The sequence below is a fragment of the Hylobates moloch genome, unplaced genomic scaffold, assembly GCF_009828535.3.
Source record: "Hylobates moloch isolate HMO894 unplaced genomic scaffold, HMol_V3 SCAFFOLD_21, whole genome shotgun sequence".
Classification (NCBI taxonomy): Eukaryota; Metazoa; Chordata; class Mammalia; order Primates; family Hylobatidae; genus Hylobates; species Hylobates moloch.
The window spans coordinates 13,176,259-13,199,705 of NW_026652296.1; the positions used below are offsets into that span (position 1 = coordinate 13,176,259).

The 23,447-nt window shown below is 39.8% G+C and overlaps 1 protein-coding gene across 8 annotated transcripts in view; it reads right to left on the reverse strand.

Annotated features, from left to right (window-relative positions):
• The window catches only part of NCOA3 (nuclear receptor coactivator 3), a 152,442-nt gene that overhangs the window by 54,255 nt on the left and 74,740 nt on the right, over positions 1-23,447 (reverse strand). For 4 of the 8 annotated variants that reach the window (XM_058433254.1, XM_058433253.1, XM_058433252.1 and 1 more), the window contains exons 2-3: positions 15,708-15,835; positions 11,708-11,786 (exon numbers count right to left, since the gene is read on the reverse strand). The gene's annotated coding sequence lies outside the window, so the exon portion shown is untranslated. The remainder of the gene's footprint in view (positions 1-11,707; positions 11,787-15,707; positions 15,836-23,447) is intronic. The other 4 variants (XM_032142946.2, XM_032142941.2, XM_032142944.2 and 1 more) reach the window with 1 other exon arrangement.

Here is a 23,447-nt window from a genome sequence, read left to right on the forward strand (position 1 = left end):
AGCCTGCATTGCTGATCTTCCAAATGCTTGGGTACTCATATAAGTTTAATATATTGAGCTCATTAAAGATTTACACTTAGTTTCTTGTATTAATGACAAGCAATACATGATGGAAAATATATTTAAAGCTTAGGAACATATGTTGAGCATGTGTGCACATGCAAAGCTTTCAAAGTTGCTTTAAAATGTGAAAATGAATGTGGCTCCCCCTGTTATCCTTGATAAATGTCAGCTGTCATGTACTCATGTCCAATACATACTACTTTTCACAAAGCAGAGACCCAGAAAAGGCAATTTTGAACCCACCAGCTGCATGTAATGGTTATACATAAGCAAATTCTATTTGAGGTCAGAAGTTTAAAGGTTTTCAATATCAACTTCTAAATAATGCAGGCTTTATATGTTAAATATTACACAGATTCAAAAGCATACTCCAATTAGAAGTTTTTAGAAACAGACAAAATCGTAAGAAGGCAATTACTCTAAAAGTTTGGCACATGAGATAGGCTTATTTATAAGAGTGATACAAACTGGACTATTTGTACAGCAGTTCACCGTTTATTAGATTATTGAGCTGATATTTAGGCCAATTCTATTTCTTAATTAAGTTACAAAATTAAGTACTATAAAGCTATATTATTACCAATCTAACGATTTTCATGTCTATATCTGAAAGCTTAGCAGAAAGTAAACCGCCGTAACCTTTGGTCTTTGCTATGGTTTGAATACAGTTTATCTCCACAAAACTCAGGCTGAGGCTTGGTCCCCGATGTCGTGGTATTTGGAAGTGATGCCTTTAACAGGCAATTAAGTCATTAAGATGGATTAATGCCTTTCTCACTCCCTTGAGTTCTTGCTCCCACAGGTTTGGACTAAAGAGTGGGTTGTTATAAAGTGAGACCACCTCTTGTGTTGCTAACTTTGCACATGCCTGCTTCCCCTTCCACTTCTCCACCATGGTGTTACGACATGGCACAAGGCCCTCACCAGAAGCTGACAGATCTCAGACTTCCCAGCTTCCAGAATCGTGTGCTAAATAAACCTTTCTTTTATAAACTACCTAGTTTCTAACCCTAGAACACCAGAACACTAGAACAGAACACCAGAAAACAGACTAAGACATTCTTTGACTTTAATAATAAAATACAACTATCAATATGAATTGTCTTTTGAAAGCATTCCCTGTATAATATGTGACCTATACTTAAAATAAATTACTTTTTACAGTAAGTTGTCATATGAGCAACACTAAATTCAAGATAGAATTTTTGAATTCTTTTTTTTTTTTTTTTTGCCGGGGACAGTGCCTCATGCCCGTAATCCCAATACTTTGGGAGGCCAAGGAGGGCAGATAGCTTGAGCCCAGGAGTTCGAAACCAGACTGGGCAACATGGCAAAACCCCATCTCTACCAAAAATACAAAACATTAGCTGGGTGTGGTAGTGTACGCCTGTAGTCCCAGCTACTTGGGTGGCTCAGTTGGGAAGACTGAGCTTGGGAGGTGGAGGCTGGAGTGAGCCGAGATCACACCACTGCACTAGAGCCTGGGTGACAGACTGAGACTCCATCTCCCCCAACCCACACCCCCTCCCCCCCAAAAAAAGACATTTAAGCTTTTAAAATTATAAATGCGGCCAGGCGCGGTGGCTCACGCATGAAATCCCACCACTTTTGGAGGCTGAGGCAGGCAGATTGTCTGAGATCAGGAGTTCAAGACCACTCTGGCCAACATGATGAAATCCTGTCTCTACTAAAAATACAAAAAATTAGCTGGGCGTGGTGGTGGGCGCCTGTAGTCCCAGCTACTTGGGAGGCTGAGGCAGGAGAATGGCGTGAACCCGGGAGGCGGAGCTTGCAGTGAGCCAAGATCGTGCCACTGCACTCCAGCCTGGGCAACAGAGCGAGACTCCATCTCAAAAAAAAAAAAAAAAAAAATATATATATATATATATATATATATACACACACACACACACACACACACACACACACACACACAAAGGAAGTGAGAGAATTAGCCATCAGATCATCTCAAGTAAAATAATTGGAGCTTTACTACTCGTAAATACTGCACTTAACTAGTCCTAAACAGCAGATCCACCAGGATTATGAATTTTTTGGTGAATTTTTTTTAAACTGTAGTTATAAACTTGAGAGCAAACATTGATTTCTGGAGGCATTGCGCAAGATAGCTATAAATATCTCACAAATGTTTAGTGGACAAATAGGAAAGTGGAGATGGATCTGGGTATGGTCTTTTTAAGAATGCAATCTTTTCAATGTAAACTTTCTTGACACATGAAAAAGATACGCTGCTGGAATTCATATTGACCATATAATTACAGGATGACCTCTATAAAAAGACTGAATAAGGTTTTTTAAAAATTGAAGTGAGTGCAATTAACATGTTATTTTTGAAATCTAACAATGTTTGACATAGGAAACCTTTTGAGATCAGTGTCATGAGGAAAGTAATATTTTTCCATAAAATTTCTTTTTGACATCATAGTGCTCTTAGCAGTTCTGCATACATCAGCTAGATTCTTTAACAGCTTTACTGAGATATAATTCACATATTATATGCTTAAAGTGCACAACTGGCTTTTAGTATATTTCAGAGTTGTGTAACTCTCACTGTAATCAATTTTAGAACATTTTCATTATCCCAAAAAGAACTCAACATCCCTTAGCTGTTATTCCCCCCCTGCTCCCATTCCCACCCCCTCAACCTCATATAACCCAACCTTCCACCCATTCACCCCTGCCCTTGACAACCACTTATGTATTTTTGTCTTTATGGATTTACCTATTCAGGACATTTAATATAAATGGCATCACACAGTATCTAGTTCTTTGTGACTGGCTTCTTTTACTTAGCATAGTGTTTTCAAATACATCCACATTGTAGCACATATCGGTTCAGTCATGCCTAGCTTAATGACAGGGATACATTATGAGAAATGTGTCTTCATTACATTTCATCATTGTGCAAACATCACAGAGTATCCCTTAACAAACCTAGATAATACAGCCTAAATCTAGGCTATATGGTATAGCCTACAGCTCCTATGCAACAAACCTATACTGCATGTTAATATATTGAATACTGCAGGCCAGTGTAATACAATGGTATTTGTGTATCTAAGCATATCTAAACATAGAAAAGGAACAGTAAAAATACAGTATAATCTTATGGAACCACTGTCATATATGTGGTCCTATTCCTTCATTGACTGAAACATTGTTATATGCTACATGACTGTACTTCATTGCTTTTTATTTCTGGCTAATACTTCACTATACGGATACACCATATTTTATTTATCCACCTATCAGTTGATGGAAATTTAAGTTGTTGCTCTGCTACTATGAATACTGCTGCTATGAATATTTGTGTGTAAGTTGTGTGATTACATATATTCTTAAATGAGAAATCATGAGCACTAATAATAAAAATAGGTTTCAGCCAGGTGTGGTGGCTCATGCCTGTAATCCCAGCACTTTGGGAGGCCAAGGCAGGAGGATCACTTGAGGTCAGGAGTCTCAAACTGGCCAACATGATGAAACCCTGTCTCTACTAAAAATACAAAAATTAGCCAGGCATGGTGGCGCACACCTGTAATCCCAGCTACTCAGGAGGCTGAGGCAGGAGAACCATGTGAACCCAGAAGGTGGAGGTTGCAGTGAGCACAGATTGTGCCACTGCACCCCAGCCTGGGCGACAGAGCAAGACTCCGTCTCAAAAAAAAAAAAAAAAAAAGACTAAGAAAAACAGAATTAACTGCACAGGACTAAATGAACTAGTGAGAGAAATTTAACCCGTTGTTTCAGACTATGGTTTTTTTTTCTTTTGGTTTTTTTGTTTTTTGTCTTGAGACACACAATCTTACTCTATTTCCCAGGCTGGAGTGCAATGGTGCGATCTCGGCTCACTGCAGCCCGTGCCCCCCGGGTTTCAAGTGATTCTTGTGTCTCAGCCTCCTGAGTAGCTGAGATTACAGGCACCCACCACCACCCCCAGCTAATTTTTATGTTTTTAGTAGAGAGAGGTTTCATGTTGGTCAGGCTGGTCTTGAACTCCTGACCTCAGGTGATCCACCTGCCTCAGCCTCCCAAAGTGCTGGGATTACAGGTATGAGCCACCATGACCAGCCGTTTCTGTTTTGTTTTGAGGCAAGGGTCTTGGTCTCTTGCCCAGGATGGAGTGCGATGGTGCGATCACGGCTCACTGAGGCATCAGCCTCCCAGCGTCAAGCGATCCTCCTACCTCAGCCTCCCCAGCAGCTGGGACCACAGGCATATGCCACCATGCCCAGTTAATGTTTTTATTTTTTATTTTTGTAGAGATGGGGTCTTACTATATTGCCCAGGCTGGTGTTATTTTTTAATATTTTGTTTTCTGATGGCTGTATGAGGAAGCCCTTTCCCTTTCTTCTTCATCTGCCTCTAGCTCACAATTTAATACATTATGCGTTTGTAGGAAAATTTTTAAATGGCATTTGAGTATGGTGGCGCATGCCTGTAGTCCTAGCTACTCAGGAGGCTGAGGCAGGACTGCTTGAGTCCAGGAACTCAAGATTGCAATGAGCCACAATCACACCACTGCACTACAGGTAGGTCAAGAGAGTGAGACCCCACCTCAAAATAAAGTAAAAACTGAGTCTATTTTTTCATGTTAATAACATTATTTGCATAGGCTTAATCAAATTCCGTCAAGACAAAGGTAAATAAAATTTACCAGGATAACTGGACAAATCATTGTACAATCTAGGTCATATACTATGTCTTATAATTAAGAACAATATAATGATATAATGTCATATAATTATAATATAATGGTATGACAAGTCCACCACTATAACAAAGATAGTAGGGCAGGACACAGTGGCTCACACCTGTAATCCCAGCACCAACACTTTGGGAAACCAATGCAGGAGGATTATTTGAGCCCAAGAGTTCAAGATCAGCCTTGGCAATATAGTGACACCTCACTTCCACAAAAAATTTTAAATAAACATCTTATAAATTAAAAAAATTTTTAAAAAGAAAAAGATTTTACATTATACAAGAAGTCAATGCTTATGGGCCTGGTACCTGTTCTTGGTTTACAGGGACTAGCTTCACAGATGGAAGGTCACTTAGTGGCAGCCAATGACTCAGTAAATTTAGGGAACCTGGACAAGAGATGAATTCATCCAAATTTATAAGTATTCCAGGTGAAATCTGGTGGAAAGGGTATTGTATTTGTTTCCTAGTTTCAGCATAAAAGAACAAATAAAAGAGACTTTAAAAGTTCAAGTCAGCCAGGTGCAGCGGCTCATGCCTATAATCCCAGAACTTCGGGAGGTCAAAGAGGGTGGATCACCTGAGTCAGGAGTTCGAGACCAACCTGGACAACATGGCAAAACCCCGTCACTACTAAAAAAAAAAAAAAAAAAAAATTAGCTGGGCTTAGTAGCGGGCACCTGTAATCCCAGCTACTTGGGAGCCTGGGACAGGAAAATCACTTGAACTGGGGAGGCAGAGGTTGCAGTGAGCTGAGAGTGCGCCACCGCACTTCAGCCTGAATGACAGAGCGAGAGTCTATTTCAAAAAAATAAATAAAGTCCCATAATCAGACAACGTATATGGGCATAAGGATGGCACTGAATAGAGGCCAGAAAGAGACTTTGGCAAATATGATCAATTAATCAAGTTACCAAAGCAAACCAAGAAAAAAGGAACATCTTTTCTACAAATAGCCCTGGAACTGGATATCTATAATTTAATCAAAAGTTGGTCCTCTGGCCAGGCACAATGGCTTACACCTATAACTTACTCTGAAGCACTTTGGGAAGCCGAGGCGGGTGGATCACCTGAGGTCAGGAGTTTGAAACCAGCCTGGCCAACATGGTGAAAACCTGTCTCTACTAAAAAAACTACAAAAATTAGACGGGCATGGTGTTGGGCACTTGTAGTCCCAGATACTTGGGAGGCTGAGGCAGGAGAATCTCTTGAACCTGGGAGGCAGAGGTTGCAGTAAGCTGAGATTGCACCACTGTACTCCAGCCTGAGAGACAAGAGCCAAATTCAGTCTTTAAAACAAAAAAAAAGTTATATTTTATGTACTGTAAATTTTACTACAATTAAAATAAAATGAATGGGAAAGATCTCTTTGGGATGATAGGGCATTATTTCCAGGAGATATCAGTTAAGTAGGAAAAAAAGCAAAGTGCAAAAGAGTATATATAGTACGCTATCTTTTGTATAAAATAATAAATAAAACATACAGATACCATCAAAAAAAAAAGAAACAGGAAGGATAAGACAGAAAACATTTAAGTTGGTTACCTAAGAAAACTGAAGAAAAATGGCATGGAAGGGATACAAAAGCAATGTATGCCTTTTGTATAATTTTGACTTTTGAAAGCATGTTGTTATTCTACATATTGCAAAAATAAAAATCAGAATGGGAGGCAGCATAAGCAAACAAGTAAATAAACTTAATTTTGTTTCAAATGAATACCTTAACTAGTTTATACAGAAAGTAAGGTGGGAAGTAAAAGTGGGGTGGAGGTCGGGCGTGGTGGCTCACTCCTGTAATCCCAGCACCTTGGGAGGCAGAGGCGGGCGGATTGCCTAACCTCAGGAGTTGGAGACCACCCTGGGCAACGTGGTGAGACCGTCTCTATTAAAGATACACAAATTAGCTGGGCATGGTGGCACACACCTGTAGTTGTAGCTACTCAGGAGGCTGAGGCAGAAGAATCCCTTGAATCCAGAAGGCAGAGGTTGCAGTGAGCCAAGATCGCACCACTGCACTCCAGCCTGAGCAACAGAGCGAGACTGTCTCAAAAAAAAAAAAAAAAAAAAAAAAAAAGTAGGGTGGAGAAAGGGTATGGAGGGCTAATCCAAGCAATTTAAATTTTAACTGTTTACACTCGGTCTTGGGTAAAATTGGAAGGCAGAGAAGAATTATAGACAAATGCTCCACTCATCTTCAGTTTGTTTATTGCAGTGAAATGAAAAAACCAATTCTGAAATTATTTTAGATGTATTAGAGGATTAGGCAAATGAGTAAATGTACTAAGGTTGAGAGTCAGGATTCCCACATAATAAGAAGGGACATAAAAATAAAAAATGAAGTACGAAGAACCCTGTAGACATGGAATAAAGATGTACATACTGATATAAGCTCATGATTTCTAAAATATGTATATGTATGTTTCAATGAATACATGTGCAGTCGGCCCTCTGTATCATGGATTCTGCATCCACAGATCAAAAATACTCAAAAAATAAATTTAAAAAAATTCAACAATAAAATACAAATTAAAAAATACAGTTTAACAACAACCTACACAGTATTTACACTGTGTTAGATTCTTATAAGTAATCTAGAGATGAATTAAAGCATACAAGAAATTGAATATGGGTTACATGCAAATACAATTGCTACTTTATAGTTTAAAGAACTTGAGCATCAGCAGATTTTGGTGCACACAATGGGTCTCAGACCCAATCACCCTCAGGTATGAAGGGATGACTGTATGAGTATGTATATGTACATGTATGTGTGTAAGCATGCATATTATTTCCTAGATCTATCCATTAAAAAGGCCAAGATGAGAAAACAGCCCAGAAGTAGTGAGGACACCTAGCACTCAGAGAGATCTTGGTTTCTAAAACTTTTATTCCCCACAAGGACACAGTGGTCCACTTACAGGAGCTTCACTAGCCAAACTTCCAGGACAATTTGAGCACTAAAATAATTAAGCAGGGTAAGTGAATCGTACGTAAACCATTCAAAAAAAAGGAATTCATGAATCCATCACCAATACATAGGGCTATTGAATATGGAATACAGCCAAGATCTGACGGGTAATGTGAAAGGAATGCTGGAAAGAAAAAAATGACCATTTTGCAATCATCACAATAAAAAGCTGGATCAGACAAGAATCAATGAATGCCAAATCTAGAAGAAACCGTGAAAAGAATCAGAATATCTGCATTGTTTCCCCACAGGCTGCTTATTGCTTGGCAAAAGAGAGGGCAAAAAAACCATACAGTGGAGAAATCTGGCAACACCTTGGCCAAGGGATCAAAATTTGCATCACAATAAGGGACAGATGGACATCATATGACTCCATCTCAGAGTATCACATTACAGATGCAGTATTCCTGCCAAGAATCCATAATATCTTAATCTAATCACAAGAAAATTTCAGACCAACATAAAATGAAGAACATCTCCATTGAAGAGAATAAGGGGGCTAGGGAAGGGTTGTGTTCTCAAAAATGCCAATGTCATAAGAGATAAAGACAGGCTGTGAAAATATCCCAGGAAAAAGGAGGCCAAAGAGAAATAATAACTGAATGCAGAACCTGACCCCAGACTGCAGTCTATACAGGAAGCATAGAAAATGCTACAAGAGACTTTCTTAGGTCAACTGACAAAACTGGAACATGGGCGATATATTTCATCGGTGTCCATTTATGAAGTTATTAACTGTATCATGGTTATATAAGAGAATGACCCTCTTTGTAGGAATACAACAGAAGTATTAGGGGAAAGAAGCATAACATATGTAACTCACCCTCAAATGGTTAAAAAAAAAACATTGTGTGTGTTTATGTGTGTAGAAAAAGACAAAAGAGAGTAGGACAGCACAAATACAAATAATAAAGCAAGTGGGTAAGTCTGGACAAAGGATATCCAGATGTTCTTTACACTATATTTTTGTAACTTTTGTAAATGTATACTTCTAAATAAAAGGTATTTAAAAAAAAAAAATTGGCCAAGCACAATGGTTCACACCTGTAATCCCAGCATTTTGGGAGGCCAAGGCGGGTAGATCACCTAAGGTCAGGAGTTCAAGACCAGCCTGGCCAACATGGTGAAACTCCATCTCTACTAAAAATACAAAATTAGCCGGGCATGGTGGCGGGTGCCTGTAATCCCAGCTACTCGGGAGGCTGAGGCAGGAGAATCACTTGAACCTGGAAGTGGAGGCTGCAGTGAAACAAGATCACAACATTGCACTCCAAGCTGGGTAACAAACTCTGTCTCAAAAAAAAAAAAAAAAAAACCTGTAGAGATAGTTCTCTGCCAAGTTCAGAAGAATGGGTATATGTCACAATTAACTGAGGGATTTTATAGGGAAATTGCAAGACCTAAGACTGGTAACTTGGATAGATTCTCAGATAAAGTACCATTTGAAATGTCAGAGAAGGGAGTTTGTACTTTTTTTTTCTGTAAGCCAAGGAAAGGTAGCACAAAACTTAGAGCACAACATAAGCTTGGCTAAAAGTATACATTTAGGAAAATCTTCCAGCAAAATTTTAAGTGAGTGGACAAGGAAGCAGTAGAGACAAGGACAAACACCCTCATGAAATTATGGGGTCTTGGCCTAGAAGCTAAAATTAGGAACGGAAAGTGGAACAAATACGGGACACATGAAAATAGAAAGCCAGATAAAGCCTGCTTACCAAATGTATGAGTGCGGTGGGATTCAAAGACAACTCAGATTTCAAACCTAGCTAACCAAGAGAATGATGGGATTACTAAAAGAAATTTAGCTAAGCAAAGCATGACTGCTTTCTCAGCAACCAGACAGCTTTTTCTATTCTCATTTTTCCTATTCTGATATGATATTAAAAGTTAAGAAAAGGGGCCAGGCGCAGTGGCTCATGCCTATAATCCCAGCACTTTAGGCCAAGGCAGGCACATCACTTGAGGCCAGGAGCTTCAGCCAGGCCAACATGGTGAAATCCCATCTCTACCAAAAATACAAAACTTAGCTGGATGTGGTGGTGCACACCTGTAATCCCAGCTACTTGGGAGGCTGAGGCATGCGAATTGCTTGAATCCAGGAGGCAGAAGCTGCAGTAAGCCGAGATCACACCACTGCACTCCAGCCTGGGTGACAGAGGGAGACTCTGAAGTTAAGGGGTTAGATGAAATGTTATTTGCCAGCACAAGCAATCTGGGGAAATTTGTCTTCACAAGGTGAAATAGCAAATATAAGTTAGGCTAATTCAGATGTTTGACTAAATGCCATTAAAATATTCACACATAAGGAGGGGGAATTTCTTCTCCTCCCCCAAAGTTATGTTTGTATATGTATGTATATACATATATACGAATACCATAACCCCTTGTACAACACATTTGAACTGCACTTGTTCTGTTACATGCAGATTTTTCTCTATTTTTGCCATGCCTAAGACAGTAGGACCAACATTTCCTCTTCTTTCTCCTTCTCCTCCTCAAGCCTACTCAACCTCACAAGAAGAATGAAGACCTTTATGATGATCCACTTAATGAATAATATATATATTTTCTCTTCCTTATGACTTTTTTTTTTTTTTCGAGATGAAGTCTTGCTCTGTTGCCCAGGCTGGAGTGCAGTGGCATGATCTCAGCTCACTACAACCTCCACCTCCAAGGTTCAAATGATTCTCCTGCCTCAGCTTTTCGAGTAGCTGGGATTACAGGCACACGCCACCACGCCTGGCTAATTTTTGTATTTTTAGTAGAGACGGAGTTTCACCATGTTGGTCAGGCTGGTCTCAAACTCCTAACCTCAGGTGATCCACCCGTCTTGGCCTCCCAAAGTGCTGGGATTACAGGCATGTGCCACTGTGTCCAGCCATGACTTTCCTTTTTAATTATTTATTTATTTACTTATTTTCTAGAGGCAAGGTTTCATACTGTTGCCCATGCTGAAGTGTAGTGATGCAATCATAGCTCACTGCAGCTTCAAACTCCTGAGATCAAGCAATCTCCCACCTCAGCCTCCCAAGCAGCTAGGACTACAAGTGCACACCACCTTGCTGGCTAATTTTTTGTGTGTTTTGTAGAACTGGGGATGTTACTATGTTGTTTAGGCTGGTCTCCAACTCCTGGCCTCAAGTGATCCTCCCACCTCCAATCCCCAAAGTGCTGGGATCATAGCTGTGAGCATATGAGTGAGCCACCATGTCCAGCCTCCTTATAATTTTCTCCTTTTTTCTACTTCTTTTTTTTCTTTTTGGAGACAGGGTTTCATTCTGTTGCCCAGGCTAGAGTGCAGTGGCACAATCACAGCTCAGGCACAGCCTCATCCTCATGGGCACAGGCAATCCTCCCACCTCTGTCTCTAGTGCTAGGGATTAAGGCACAGGCCACTATGTCTGGCTAGTTTTTGCATTTTCGGTAGAGATGGGGTTTCGCTCTGTTGCCCAGACTGTTCTCAAACTCCTGGACTCAGGTGATCTAACCACCTCAGCCTCTCAAAGTGCTAGGATTATAAACATGAGTCACTGCACTTGGCCATAATTTTCTTAGTAACATTTTCTTTTCTGTAGCTTACTTTATTGTAAGAATACAGGATATAAAATATGTAACATACAAAATATGTGTTAATCAGCTGTTTATATTAACAGTAAGGCTTCTAGGCAAGAGGAGGCTATTAGTAGTTAAGTTTGGGGGAAGTCAAAAGTTCTGCACATTTTTTACTGAACAAGGGGTCAGTGTCCCCAGTCCTCAGTTGTTCAACGGCCAACTGTATATATACACACGTATTCACTCAAGTTCTCTAAGCGCATTCATTTAATAATCATTAAAGAGAAAAACATGAAGCATAAATAGTTTTAATTAAATCACAAATTAAAGAGGAGGGTAGTATCTTCAGAAGGTTGAAGACAAAAAATTACAAAGGATCAAATCAAAGTAAAGCTGAATTACCTGGCTAACCAGTCAAAGGACGTTCAAGCAGTTTATTTTTATTGGTCTCTGAGTCCACCGTCCAGCAAGTATTTTGATCCTGAGGACAAAAAAAAGAGGAGGGATTGAATTTTATTGTCTTTTCTTCATTTAAGCATTATGATTAGTCACCCACAAATTAAGTCTTCTGGCCAGGCATGATGGCTCACACCTGTAATCCCAGCACTTTGGGAGGCAAGGCGGGCAGATCACTTGAGGTCAGGGGTTCAACGCTGGCCTGGCCAACATGGCAAAACCCCAACTCTACTAAAAATACAGAAATTAGCTGGGCGACGTGGCATCTGCCTGTAATCCCAACTACTCAGGAGGCTGAAGCAGGAGAATCACTTGAATCTGGGAGGCAGAGGTTGCAGTGACCCGAGACTATGCCACTGCACTCCAGCCAGGGTGACAGACCGAGACTCTCTCTCAAAAAAATTAAGTCTTCCCATTTTTCCCTTCCCTGGATATATGAAACAAAACAAAAGCTATCAAGTACAACACCTCTTCCTAGGAATCTGAGTAGATGTCTTATTGTACCATATAATCACTACTTCTGTTTGAAAAGTCAAGCATAGGGCCAGGCGCAGTGGCTCATGCCTATAATATCCCAGAACTTTGAAAGGCTGAGGTGGGAGGACCGCTTAGGCCAGGAGTTCAAGATCAGCCTGAGCAACATAGCAAGACACCATCTCCACACACAAAAAAATAAAAATTAAAAAACAAAAGTCAGGGCCAGGCGCAGTGGCTCATGCCTCTAATCCCAGCACTTTGGGAGGCTGAGGTGGGTGGATCACATGAGGTCAGGAGTTTGAGACCAGCCTGGTCAACATGGTGAAACCCCATATCTACGAAAAATACAAAAAATTAGTTTGGCGTGATGGCATGCGCCTGTAGTCCAGCTACTCGGGAGGCTGAGGAAGGAGAATCGCCTGAACCAAGGAAGCAGAGGTTGCAGTGACCCAAGACCATGCCACTGTGCTCTAGCCTGGGCAACAAAAGCAAAACTCCATCTCAAAAATAAATTAATTAATTAATTAAAATAAAAGTCAGGCATGGCATATATAATATATACTCTGTCACAGTTTGTAAAAATGGATAATGCAAAATGGAGGTGGTAGAGACCAGTTCTGAATCTTGAAAAGTGATCAAAACAGATGGGTACTCTGAACTTGTGGGGGTATTCATTTGTCCAAAATGAATGCTCAACGCAGAATAAGGACAACATTAATACCCTGGCAGAAGCAAATGCTTAAATGCCCTAGTCCAAAAATTATCAGATGAGGGAGGGATGGATAAAGCAAACAAGCAAAGGCCAGAGGAAAGGCTCAGATGTTTTCTTGCCTTCTATAAAAGGATGCATTTTGACCACCAAAACAAAATATTGGCAAGGAAATGAGAGGCCGTTCTTCAAAATAATCTGCAATAAAACACATGAACCATATAAACAGCAGGCTTTTGCACTTGAAGAAATGGTGTGCAGGTTCTGCTGCAATAAATAAGTGAGCCAGTAAGAACACTCACTTTACCTTATGAATTTACAAATTTAACAATAAAGCAAAAATATGATTGCCACTAATTCCAATGGTATCGAACCAAGATAACAACCATAATTATGCCCTAAAGTTAATAGCTTTCATGCTGGAATTGGTAGATCTGTTGGTATGGGGGAAAGGAAAAATGATATATTCACAAGTTACAAGTAACAAACATATTATAGCCATGGCCATTCCACATAGTGTAGTCTGCAGACAGTGTATGGGGAGAGCCAACCACAATCTAGCTGCATTGTGGAAAGGTCTGTTGTGCTTCTGAAACTAAAATTAGAGGGGAGAAAATCAGTGAGCAGGGAATGGGAGGCACATTACATGTGGCTCACAAAGGAAAAAGAAAACTCTAGGTAGTGCTGAGTGACTATCCCTTATGCAAAATGCTTGGAAGCGTTAAGTGTCTCGGATTTTTTTTTTTCCCAGATTTTTTAAATATTTGCATATGCACACTGAGATATCTAGTGGAAGAAACCCAAGTCCAAACATAAAATTCATTTATGTTACTTATACACACAGCCTGAAGGTAATTTTATATAATATTTTAAATAATTTTGTGCAAAGCTGTAGCTTTTTTCTTTTTGAGACAGGATCTCACTCTGTGCCCAGGCTGGCTGGAGTGTGGTGGTATGGTCATGGCTCACCTCAGCCTTGACCTCCAAGGCTCAAACAATACTCCCACATCAACTACCCAAGGAGCTGGGACTACAGGCACACACCATCATACCCAGCTAATTTTTATATTTTTTGTAGAGACAGAGTTTCACCATGTTGCCCAGGCTGGCCTTGAACTCCTGAGCTCAAGTGATCTGTCTGCCTCGGGCTCCCAAAGTGTTGGGATTACAGGTGTGAGCCACCGTACTGGAACAAATGTGATGTTTTTTAACTTGAATTTTTATGCTATCCAATTTAATTCGTGTAAGATGCAGGGAGAAAAGGTAGGCAGAACTTCTGTAAAGAACCTCTAAGATCTTCTGGCCCTGTTTTAAATCAGGTTTCACTTCTAAAATGGTTCTCTTATGTTTTTTCCTTTATTAGGAAAGAGGAAGGAGGGTCATGGGGTGGGGTTAGCATCTAAGGAACAAAGAGGTGGGATAAGGAAAGGATTTTTGGGGGGGATGGGGGTGGGGGATGGAGTTTCACTCTGTTGCACAGGCTGGAGTGCAGTGGCATGACCTTGGCTCACTGCAACCTCTGCCTCCCAGGTTAAAGCGATTCTCCTGCCTCAGCCTCCCGAATAGCTGAGATTACAGGTGCATGCCAACATGCCCAGCTAATTTTTGTAGAGACACGGTTTCGCTACGTTGGCCAGGCTGGTATCGAACTCCTGACCTCAAGAAATCTGCCCACCTCGGCCTCCCAAAGTGCTGGGATTACAGGCATGAGCCACTGTGCCCAGCCAGGAAAGGAATTTGAGTCAGAAAGTATCTAGTAGCATAATGGACCTAGGAAACAATTACTGCTGCCTAGTGTAGAAGGTGGTGAGAGGGCCTAGATTAATACTCCAGTGTTATAGTGCTAGTTTTTGTACTTCTCAAAGGAATGTTGACCCCGCCAATCTGCACCCTTGGACCCAAATGTTAACTGCTGGACCCCCAGGTGGAAGATCATGTAAAGTCAGTATGCCCAGATAAACAAAGAATGCAACCATGCGTGGAATCTAAATGACCAAACTGAGGAACAGTGAATGAATAAGAGCAGACACCACATGGCAAGACAGAAAATGCAACCAAATCAAGCCTTGACATCACCCCACAGCAGGATCCACTCAGATCACACCTCATTACTCTCCAAATATAAAACCTGCACCCAAACTCTAGCTCAGAGAGGCAGATTTGAGCCCAACTCCTGTCTCCTTACAAGCAGCCTTGCAATAAACTTTTCTTCCTACAAAAACTTGGTGCTTAGTGTTCAGCTTTCCATTGCATACACAGCAAAATAGACCCAGTTCAGTTCGGTAACACAAAGACAAGCCAGGTACAAAATTCTCCCCTCCGAGGAAGTGTATAATTAAACCAGAGAGATTCACAAATAGTCACAGAACAATGATTGGCTTGCCTACCAGGAACCTGGAAAGGAGTACTACTATATACCAGGATCCTGTAAGTACAGAACTGTTAGTAAATTTGCTGGTGAGTTAAACTTGTCTGGAAAAAAGATTCTGCAAAGGCAACAATCCTAGCAGATTTCTTAGGACAGCATTTTTTTTTCTTTATCAAAAACAAGATTATCCCTTTTCACAATTCAGATTTTAGTCAAGCACACATATAAAAACCAAATCATACCGACATAAAACTAAATGTGACAAGTTCCAGAAACATTAGACATCTGAGAAGGTAACAGGGACATTAAATTTTCTAGTAGAATTAATGGTTTACTGATGACATCTACATTACCAAAACCTGCATCACCAGGCCAGGCATGGCAGCACACACCTGTAATGCCAGCTACTCAGGAGGCTGAGGCAGGAGGACTGCTTGAGCTCAGGAGTCTGAGTTCATCTTGGACAACATGACCCGTTTTTTAGGTTCTTGTTTTATTTTAAACCTTCATCACCAGAGACCTAAAAGGACGTGAGGGGAAATCATCAAATTAAACCTTGTTAATAGCTAGTCTGAGAAGATGTGCCTCAAAGCCAGAACAAAGAATAAAATTGTGGAGAGGAGTTGATACACAGGAAAATCCAAACTATATAATATATAATGCTTGGAAACACCAACAGGGCAAAAAGCAGCCACTGAATATTATAAACATGTTTTTCTTTCACTGTTGAACATGAAAAGGGACAAGGATTCTACAATTAATCATATTAAACCCATTGTTCTTTCCAAGCTCCCACTGGCATTGCTCCCAGGATCTCCTTCCTCACTTCCCTAAAATCATAGAAAAGGGGAGCCACTGCATTTGGGAAAAGCTAGCTGTTGCTCAATAATCTTCAAAGTACTACAGAGTAGACTGGGTCACCAAATGAATTTCAGGTTAAAGGTTGCAAAATATTAGTGTTAAATTTAACGTCAAAATCCAACACTTTTGCAGTTGGGATTATTTATCAAGTGATAAATATATTTGATCAAAACTCTAACCATAGGTTTCACTTGCAACAATCAACTACAGCTAATCTGTAGCTATAATGAAAGGGGAAGACCAAATGCAAGTTGAAAATCATATGAACATTTCAAGTTATATAAAATGGGGCTGGGTGCAGTGGCTCATGCCTGTAATCCTAGCACTTTGGGAGGCCGAGGTGAGCAGATCACCTGAGGTCAGGAGTTCGAAACCAGCCTGGCCAACATGGCTAAACCCCATCTCTACTAAAAATACAAAAAGTAGCTGGGTGTGGTGGCAGGCACCTGTAGTTCCAGCTACTCAGGAGGCTGAGGCAGGAGAATCACTCGAACCCCGCAGGCAGAGGTTGCAGTGAGCTGAGATCGCGCCATCGCACTCCAGCCTGGGCAACGGAGCAAGACTCTGTCTTAAAAAATAATAATAATAAAGTTATATAAAACAGTACCACTTTTTTTGAGCTATATAAACTCAGTTTAAGAATTTTTTTTTTCCCATTACTTAGTCCATTATTGTATGTTCAATTAAGTAAAAATGTATTTGCTTCCCCAGGAGAACATTGGTAAGACATTTATTACTATTTTTTTTTTTTGAGATGGAGTCTTGCTCTGTCGCCCAAGCTGGAGCGCAGTGGCTGACCTCGGCTCACTGCAAGCTCCGCCTCCCAGGTTCACGCCATTCTCCTGTCTTAGCCTGGGACTACAGGGACTCGCCACCAGGCCCTGCTAATTTTTTTTTGTATTTTTAGTAGAGACGAGGTTTCACCGTGTTAGCCAGGATGGTCTCGATCTCCTGACCTTGTGATCCGCCCATCTCAGCCTCCCAAAGTGCTGGGATTACAGGCGTGAGCCACCGTGCCCGGCCTACAATCTTTTTTAAATGCTATAATCTTCTTGATAAGGGAGTGGGGGACAAGGAATTATTTCATATTACAGCATATGCGTGTCTAGTAAAATAAGGACAGGTATTACCACATATCTTGTGATATATACTAGAAAGAATCAAGATGACTTATAATTTATTCTACATATTTAATAAATTAAGCATTTAGTTCTATACGGAATCAGCCTGAAAATTCATAATAACGCAGTGAAAACAGATGCCTTGGCTTCTGAAAACCTGGATTTTGTAAAGTCCTGCTTCTTGAAATGATCTTGTGTTAGATTTTAATTCGATTTCAATTAAATGCTTGCTGTGTATCTAACAGATGTCAGGCACTGCACTGGCACTTGGAAATAAGCAAATCACAGTTGCTGCCATCAATTAATTAGGAAAAGGGAAGCAGGTATAAACAGACACTAAAGTTCCTAAAATGAAAGCTATGTTCATTCAGTAAACATCTGCTAAGCATCGATGTGCCACATTGTGCTAGACCCTATGGATAAAAGGAAGAATTAAAAAGACCAGAGTCCCATGAGAGTATAAGGAAAGCATAGAGAAAAACTACCCTGCCTTTTTCGTGGGGTTGTTGACTGTTCAACACTATTTACACGTGAAAGCAAGACAAATCCAAAACCATTTATCTCAGCGAAAGGGGGAGGTATTAATTGTACAATTTCTGCAATTATGTCCAGAGTTATCACAACCAAAATGCCATTTGAGTTTCTTTATAATAAAAGGCAAAGGACAAAAAAACTTCTGTGAAATGGCCATTTGTGTAAAAATTACATAGGGATACAGGAAACATAAATGGGGTAAAGGTAGCTAAAACTGAAAACTTATTTTTAATTCAAGACATCCAGGAAATTATGCCATACATTTTTGCTTATACAACGATACTATCCACTGAGGAACAATGCAACTAAACTAGCCTAAATTTTTTTTAGTTAGGTTTAGATTAAGGAGAAAACTTAAAAATCTGGTTGGCAGATTAGTATAAAAGGCCTGGTATCTTTGGCTGAGTTGAAGTTACCAATGGTTATCAAAACAAGCATGCAAGCAAGCCGCTTGCTTGCGCTTGTTCTGCCTCTCTCTCCCCGCCACTTTGGAAAAACTGTATGCAGTGCTGCAGGATCACACAAAATAAACACAGGAAAGAGAGTGGGAGAGTTGGGTGGGGAAGTGAGCAAAGCTCTGGGCTCCACCAGTGGAAGGCGTTCCACAAGAATTGCTACAGGGTCAAAAGTTTACAGTGGTTTCAATTTCACCTTTTAGCAGCCAATCAGGAAACATAGGCTGCATGCTGACCCCTCGGGCTGCAAATGAACATTAACTCATTGGCTACCAAGATTGCACATTTTCCTTTTCTTATAAGGCTCTCCCTTCTTTTTATTTTTTTTAAGGGCAGGGGAGTGGAGAAGGCAAAGAACACGGTAAGTTCAAGGTGACAATTTTATTCAAGACAATATATTTTAAACAGGTGTTTGAGGGGAGAAATGATTGAGTAATTATCTTCTTCTTGAAATCTGAGTTTCTTTAGCCTGTAGTATCTAACAAACCAATTATTAATGCTAGTATGAAGACAAAGAATTAATTCAGGCAGGTAAAGGAGATGGATTTTCCTCCATGAGGCTGCAATTCTATGAACAATTTATAGGATGGTAAAAAGATAATACTGGTTGTGTATCCAGTAAATGCTTTAAAAGTAACTCAGATAATAAAGACACCTAACTGAAGGATTCGCCTATACCCCAATTTTTTTATTTGCATAGATTCCCTACCCTCACCTCAAACCATTACTATTCACAGGCAATGTTCCTCTATCCTTTTCATAATGTGGATCCACAGAAATGCAGGCAGAGCTCCTAAGGTTTAAATTTTATTTTCTTATATTTCAGTACCTGGGAGTAACTGTACAATAAACTCAGAAGTGAACCATTTGGCAGTAGGTATAACTGCTCCCTAATTAATTTATGTAAATTTCTTCAAAAGGTAGAAACCAACAAACTAATCCATTAAATAATATTTTCAACATTCTATATTTAACATTGAGCAAGGCTAAAATGAAAACCTCTACTACATACACCTTAAGTGGACTACATTTAAAAACTAGATGCCTTTGAAGCACCACAGGATAAAAGTGAAATCGCTGTATTAACTGCTCTCCTATTAAAATGATTAGTCAAATCCTAAATCAACATACTGTGAATTTGTAGTTAGCAATATTTCTCTCTTTGACACAATAGGTAGTTGAATTTTAACAGACTCATTGACTTAAATTTACCTTTACGTTTAGAATACCCTGTAGGCACCACCATTGCCTAAGAAAACGATTTCATGTAGAATATTAGTTCTTATCCAAACCAGCAAAGACACCAGTTATTTCTGAAAATGTGAAAGTAAGCAAATATACAGAAGTGTGTTACTTAATATAACTGCTGAAGGGTTCCAAAATAATTTCAGTGTTTAAAGTTTATATAGCAATATAATGTCAGTTAAGATAGTAAATAAACTCGATGCTGATAGTTTTTTCTTAACTCAACATTAAAAGAAGTAATTTTCTAGTAACAATTCCCAAGCCTTCATGATTTAAGTTTATGCATATTTGGCAATAAAAAGTCTACTTTAAAATAGATCTAGTTGTTTTTTCAACATGGTTTGCAAAAAGCTTTACATATATGTATATATAGGTATATAATAAATTAGGGGTCTTCTGTATATCTTCTTTTTACAAAATGGCCTCATTTCGAAAGAAAATGGATGCAATAAAATTTTACATCAAGTCAGCATGTTAGCAAGAAGCTTTTTTGTGTGTTCTGAATTTGATTAATACAAGCCAAGGTCACTTCCTGAAAGATGCCTAGCACTGCAGCTGCAGGCAAACTAGGCTCTAGCGTAAGGCTGGGGGAAGGGAATGCGTGATGGCATTATTATTAACACTCAGATAGGATTCCATCTCCAGCAGTAGCTATTGGGGGAAGTGGGGAGGTTGGGGAAGATCCCAGAGTTCCTAGTACATTAAGATTAAAATATTTCCATTCCTTAATACTTAAAAATAGAAATGTAATTAAATATATAATGCTGATGTCAAAATTATATCAGATATCCTCACTGCTACAATGTACAAGAATATTTTACATAATACTATGCAAATCATTTAATGCCAGACATTGTGTTGAATGCTGAGTTTACGCTAAAGCATTCAGTTTACGCTGAAATAAACTCAACATTCAACACAATGCTAAGCATGACCTGTACTTGCTATGCAAAGAGTATACAAAGGAAGATACAGGCCCTTGAAGAAAACAGAATCAGATTCAAATTTCAAAAACCAAGATGGCCTAAAAGTTAATTAAGGTAGAAACTTAAGACACAAAAGCCTATTTTGGAAAATATTTGATAAAGTTTTGTTCTGAAATTCAATTTAAATTTTCATTTTATATAAAATTTTAAATTTCCATTTCATCAATATTAATACAAATATTACTATGCCTCTGTGCTAAAAAAAATCAAAATATACATAGTAGCAACTAGAAAAAACCACCTCCCTGAATAATTAATAATGTATTAAGTAGCTACAATGCATAGCTAGGAAACCACAGTAATTACTTTGTTGTACTCTGAGGTTCTTTACACATTTCAATTCATCGATAAAATACCAGGTATAGTCAAGAAATCTACGCGTTCCTGGTAATTTTATATATGTAATCTTAGAAAAATTAAATTAATTTTGTGTGCCTTTTCTTATGCACCAAATGGGGGTTATACCTTAACCATGATATTCCACAGAGACAGAGAAGCGGCAAGGCACTGCTGTATTTTTAATGGTTGTATGACAAACGCAAAACGTGGCCTTTTTATCCTATTTGTTCAAAAGTGTTTTCTATTTTCTACACAACTTAATAGCATAATTTTGTCACTCTGTTGTGCTCCCCACCCTTTTTCTGAAGTTTGATTCAGTAATTTCAACAAAAAAACTGAACAAATGGTGTTAGATGCTCAAGTTCAAATAAACTGATCCCTTGAATTTTTGGAGGTCAATGACTGGCAGGAAAGGAGTTGTTATTTAATGGCCACGGAGCATTCTGTATGTGCAAAGGACTTCTTAAATCATTTTAGGAAAAGGAAGGCAACCAAGTAAAAAACATACTGTGAGAAGTCCCTGAATTCAGAGAATCTAATCCCTAAGTGTGGCTAAGAAAGCCACTTCAAAAAGATCCCATCACGTGCCTTTGAAATAGGACAAACCTGAGAGACAAAGGGTAAAATTAAATTAGTTTTTCATACTCCCTCTCCCCAAGACACCTGTGGGCAGTGAAAAGGAATGAATTTTTCCTCCATTTTTCCTGGTCCCTACAGGCATACCTCATTTTATTGTGCTTTACAGATATTGTGCTTTTTACAAATTGAGGTTTGTGGCAGCCCTGCTTCAGGTAAGTCTACTGGTGCCAATTTTCCAACAGCATTTGCTCACTTTGTATGCCTCCCTTACATTTTGGTGATTCTCCTATTATCTCAAGAAGCTTTTTCATTATTATTTTATCTGTTATGGTGATGTGTAATCAGTGATTTTTTTTTTTTTTTTTTTTTTTGGAGACAATAGTCTTGCTCTGTCACCCAGGCTAGAATGCAGTGGCAGGATCTCAGCTCTCAGCTCACTGCAACCTCCGCCTCCCAGGTTCAAGCGATTCTCCTGCCTCAGCCTCCCGAGTAGCTGGGGTTATAGGCGGCTGCCAGCACACCTGGCTAATTTTTGTAGTAGAGACAGGGTTTCACCATGTTGGTCAGGCTGGTCTTGAATTCCTGACCTCAGGTGATCTACCCACCTTAGCCTCCTAAAGTGCTAGGATTACAGGTGTGAACCACCATGCCCAGCCTGTGATCAGTGATCTTCAATGTTACTACTGTTGTTTTGGGGCACCATGCACTGTGCTCATATTAAGATGGTGAACTTAATCAGTAAATGCTGTGTATATTCTCACTGCTCCAATAGCCATTCCCCATCTCTCTCCCTCTCTTCAGGCCTCCTTATTCCCTGAGACACAACAATATTGAAGTAAGTCCAAATAATAACACTATAGTGGTCTCTAGGTGTTCAAGTAAGTAAAAGGAAGAAATGCACATCTCTCACTTTAAGTCAAAAGCTAGAAATGGGCCAGGCATGGTGGCGCACCCCTGTAATTCCAGCACTTTGGGAGGCTGAGCCGGGCAGATAACTTGAAGTCAGGAGCCTGAGACCAGCCTAGCCTGACAAACATGGTGAAACTCCATCTCTACTAAAAGTATAAAAATTAGCCAGGTCTGGTGGCGCACACCTATAATCCCAGCTACTTGGTGGGCTAAGGCAGGAGAATCGCTTGAACCCGGGAGGTGGAGGTTGCAGTGAGCTGAGATCGTGCCACTGCACTCCAGCCTGGGCAAGAGAGTGAGACTGTCTCAAAAAAAAAAAAAAAAAAAAAAAAAAAAAAAAAAAAAAAAAAAAAAAAGGTGGTGGGGAGGGCTAGAAATGATTAAGCTTAGTGAGGAAGGCATGTCAAAAAGCTGAGGCTGAAAGCTAGGACTCTTGCACCAAACAGCCAAGTTGTGAATGCAAAGAGACAAGTACTGTTTTTCTTTTTCTTTTACTAGATACTGGGTCTCATTCTATGGCCCAGACTGGGGTGCAGTGGTGCAATCGCATCTCACTGCAGCCTTGAACTGCTGGCTGTTCAAGCGATCCCCCTACCTCAGCCTCAGAAAAAGTTATTAAAAGTGCTACTCCAATAAACACAGGAATAACAAGAAAGTGAAACAGCCTTATTGCTGGTAAGAAGAATGTTTTCATGGACTGGAAAGATCAAAACCACAATATTCCATAAGCCAAAGCAGGACCATAACTCTCTTCAATTCTATGAGGGCTGAGACAATTGAGGAAGCTGAAGAAAAGTTAGAAGAGGTTGCTTCATGAGGTTTAAGGAAAGAACCCATCTACATAACATAAAAATGAAAGGGCCAGGTGTAGTGGCTCACACCTGTAATCCCAACACTTTGGGAGGCCAAGGCAGGCAGATCACTTGAGCCCAGGAATTAGAGACCAGCCTAGGCAACATGGTGAAACCCTGTCTCCATAAAGAACAAAAAAATTAGTCGAGCATGGTGGCATGTGCCTATAGTCCCAGCTACTCAGGAGGCTGAGGTGGGAGGGATTGCTTGAGCCTGGAGGCAGAGGTGGCAGTAAGCTGAGATTGCACCAC